Source organism: Mastomys coucha, chromosome X (assembly GCF_008632895.1).
Source record: "Mastomys coucha isolate ucsf_1 chromosome X, UCSF_Mcou_1, whole genome shotgun sequence".
NCBI classification, from domain to species: Eukaryota; Metazoa; Chordata; class Mammalia; order Rodentia; family Muridae; genus Mastomys; species Mastomys coucha.
This window is the reverse complement of record NC_045030.1, coordinates 132,471,512-132,475,669: the sequence shown is the minus strand read 5'-3', so window position 1 is coordinate 132,475,669 and position 4,158 is coordinate 132,471,512. Positions and strand designations below refer to the sequence as shown.

The 4,158-nt window shown below is 42.6% G+C and overlaps 1 pseudogene; it reads left to right on the top strand.

The window, feature by feature from the left end:
• The first annotated feature begins 3,209 nt into the window (after positions 1 to 3,209).
• LOC116094833 lies at positions 3,210 to 3,464 on the top strand (annotated as a pseudogene).
• The last annotated feature ends 694 nt before the right edge of the window (positions 3,465 to 4,158 follow it).

The following is a 4,158-nucleotide window of genomic DNA, read 5'->3' as shown; positions in this document are numbered from 1 at the left end:
GTGGCCCAGGTTAAAGGTGTTACCACACCCTTAACCCCAGGTGACCCCGATTGAACTCGTAGATCTTTATATCTCAATCCTCTGGGATTCGTAGCCACTACACCTCAAGATCTCCATGCCAAGATTCAAGTTGTAAACTTGTTATCTCTCAGCCTCCAGATAAGAGCCAAGTGAGCCCTCCAATTCTGGATTGCAGTTCATTTCAGATACAGTCAAGTTGACAACCAGGAATAGCCACTACACTGCCCTTGCTAAATCTGCCTGGAGCCAGTCCTCCCTGTAATCCTGGTTGTATCAGAACTCCTCAGAGTCAGGCTGTCTCTATGATCCTGTGATTCTGGGATCCTGTGATCCTGGGCTTGTTAGAGCACCTGGGAGTTCCTGTGTGCCTGGAAGGACTTTAGAACTTTGAGCTACAAGAGCCACTGATTGTTAAGAACTCTGTGGGGTATTCTGCAGGAGCTTGGAAGATCATGTTGAGAACAGTGCAGAAGATAGAGACCTGGCTTGTGAAATTTCAGAGGGAAGATTAAAGACTCTTATCAGGGCCATTATTTTGATTGTGAAGATTCTGTAGTTCTGGTTATCTGGAGCTGAAGTATCAGCTGTGATTAATAAGATACCAGAACTACTAAAGTGAAAACTTTGCATTACTGGGACTATTGATGCTGGTTAGCTGGAGCTAAGAAATTAGTGGTGATTAAGAAGAGACCAGCATCATTGAGGTGACATCTTCTGGGAAGTGTTTTTTGAGAGCAAAGAGACTGTGTTCCAGATATAACCAAGGTTGTATCTTGTGCTGCAACAAGACTTGGTAATGTGTAAGAGTCACCCAGGTGGTACTGGTTTTGAAGGCATGAAGGGGTCATGAAGAGCAGCTGAGGCTTGGCATAGTGAGAGGGCATGGAAGGCCATAAGTGAAAGTGCAGCCTCAGTTGCAATTAATGGCCCAGGACTGAAGGTGTCATGCAAAGGAGTTGAGGCTTGGCACCACGAAGACAGTCTATGAGAGGCTATTGGTAAAGCCTAGTTACAGCAGTGTTTTGGGAATGCCAGTACCATGCAAAGACCACCAAGGACAGCAGCAGCAGTGGAGTACAGGTATCTGGAGCCCAGTTACTCCTGGTGTTGGGTCCTCCTTACCTCTGATCCTGAGAGTGTCAGAACGCCTGGGAGTGGAGCTTCCCCTGGGTGTTGTGGGACTGGCAGCAGATTTTGTGCCAAGGTCCGCTCAGCTTTTTTTGTTTTTTCGAGACAGGGTTTCTCTAGATAGCCCTGGCTGTCCTGTAACTCACTCTGTTGGTGCACGCCTTTAATCCCAGCACTTGGGAGGCAGAGGCAGGCGGATTTCTGAGTTCGAGGCCAGCCTAGTCTACAGAGTGAGTTTCAGGACAGCCAGGGCTGAACAGAGAAACCCTGTCTTAAAAAACCAAAACCAAACCAAACAAACAAAACAAACCAAAACAAAAACAACAACAAAAAGTGAGTCCTTCCCCACCCTGACTCTAGCTTGTAGCCTTCTAGTATGGAGAGCTATACTTCAGCATCCTCATTACAATTTTTAAGAGTTCTCTTCAATGGGCTTTTTCTGTCTAGGTTGTTACATTTTGTGAAGGTAGGATGGGAGTTGTCCCAGAAGCCTTCTAAGTCTCTCTTAATCAACTGTGAGTTTGCAGTCATCTATAACACCGCAGAAGAAGCTGCCTTGTCCATTACAGTCAGCAGGAGTATGGATCCTGGACATCTACATGGCATCTGGTAATAGCCAGGATCATGGACATCTACCTGGCCTCCAGCATCAACATGTGCCATGGACCTCAGCATGGTCTCTGGTGGCAATACTGGCAGCCATCCCCAACAGTCCCTGGTAGCAGTGTGGCTCTCAGGATGGTTCTGATGGCAGTACAGACTACAGGTATCAACATGACCCTCTACAGCAGCTCGAACTTTGAACATCATCATAGCTGCCTGGCAAGAGAACACATTGCCCCGGGAACAACAGGGACCATGGACTCTAACACAGTCCTTGGTGGCATCATGGAACATGGACATCAACATGGCCTCAGGCCTCAGATATTGACATGTTTCAGACCCTTTCCACTCCATATGCATTGCTCCATTCCTCCACCCTTCTCTACATTCCATCACGAATTCATTTATCTCAGTGGCATTGTAAATCTCGGAGTGTTGCATAGCAATATATTTTTGCCCACACAGCTCTACATGCAAATACTCACTGCCGTGGGTCACTGGTATATCTTAAGACCTGTGGTCTCTGAAGCATTATAAATACCAAACCAGCACTGAGATTTTTTTTTCCATCATAGCCATGCTCCAGATTTTCATCTTTGTTGGTGATGACATGCTCCCAGATCTGGTTCTGCAACACCAGTTTCTCCTTGAGGTCTAGCAGTTCATATATGGATAGGGTGGGGGGTGGGGGTTGACAGACTGAAAAGGCCCTCAGTAGCAGCTGAGTTGATCAGGTCACCCCGTGCAGTGGCCTCTTCTTGGATGGCCACCCAGCATATCATGTTATCTTTTATTTGCAAGTTAATTTATTACAAAGGAATTAATTCATGGAGGTATTTCTAGAAAGTGTTTGCTACCGGGCCACCAATTCATGCCATGTACCACTTCTAGCTGTCTGAAGGCTATGTGACTATTAGGTTTAATGATAAAATTATCAGAAAGGTAACTGATTATGATGAATGAAATATAATAGTGACATGCCCAGTCTAAACCCAAATCTATATAAACTTTGATGAAAAGTTATTAAACAAATCCTACATTAGATTTCTGTTGGAAGTGAAGTGTTTACATGGTAAGTGCAACTTAACATAGGGAATGTTCTAACTTGAAAAACTGTTGGGTAAAACATAAATAATAGTGATATTTGTCATCAAATGTATTGGGATAATGACTTAAAGACTTTTAAAGGTAGAATACTGACTCAACTGGCTATATGAAGAGATTCATTAACTATCTATAGGCACACTCTTGTGTTAAATAGTTTTACATATGTTTATTACAGATTAGAAATAATACTAAGTCTAGGGGGAAACCAGGAATTAAATTAGAGCAAAATATTACACATATAATGAAGCTTCTTTTCTATTCCTATGATGTCTATTCCAACTGTTAATAATACATGTATTAATATTGTTGCTCTGGCATAAAATTATATACTAGTCGCCGCCAAGAACAAAATGGCCGGGAGAATCTCTTCCTTCCTCAAGAATGCCTGGGTGAAGGAGCTAGTGCTGGTGGTGTCCTTCTCTGTCTGGGGCCTCCCTATAATTATGCCCATAATTAGCCCCTACAACAAGTATGCTGGCATGATCAACAAAGCCATACCTTTCAACTACCCAGTGCCTGTGAGAGATCATGGGAACATGCATGATGTGCCCAGCCACCCACAGGATCCTCTGGGTCCAAACCTGGAATGGCTGAAGAACCTGTGAGTGCTTCTGCTGATGGAAAAGGCCCTTTCCCTGTTGATCTACAATAAAAATGTGAAAACTAATAACCCCCCCAAAATTATATACTAAACATGGGACTTTGTTCTCAGTAATAATACTTCAGAGTCTAGAAAAACATGATTGTATAGCCTTTTTATTGTGACATCTGTATTCATTTGTGCTTTTATTTTTAATGTATATTTTTATTAATCCTTTGAGATTTTGTACATTGTGTTTCGATCATTTTCACTCTTGTGTACTCACAGATTCTTGGCCCAACAATGGCACAGTTCTTTGTTCCTAATTGAAACTTAAAAAAAATAATGTATGATAGTAAAAAAAAAATATGTATGTAGTGCTTTGCTTGTATGCACGAATATGCATGTGACACATTGTGTGCCTACTGCTAATACAAGCCAAAGGGAGCATAGGATATCCTGGAACTGGTCTTGATTGGGTATTGGACTGGACTGGGTATTGATTATATCCAGGAACTTGGGATGACCACACAGTGTTCTTACCAACAGAGCCATTGCTTAAGCCTGCAGTTTCATTTGACCATGATGATAATGTTTTTAAAAATCCAGAATGGTATCTAACTTATGGTCACTAGTTATCACCAGTGAGGATATTGTTTTATATGTTCACTGGCCATTGATTTGTTATTTCCCTATTTGGAACTGAGGAGGCACAAACG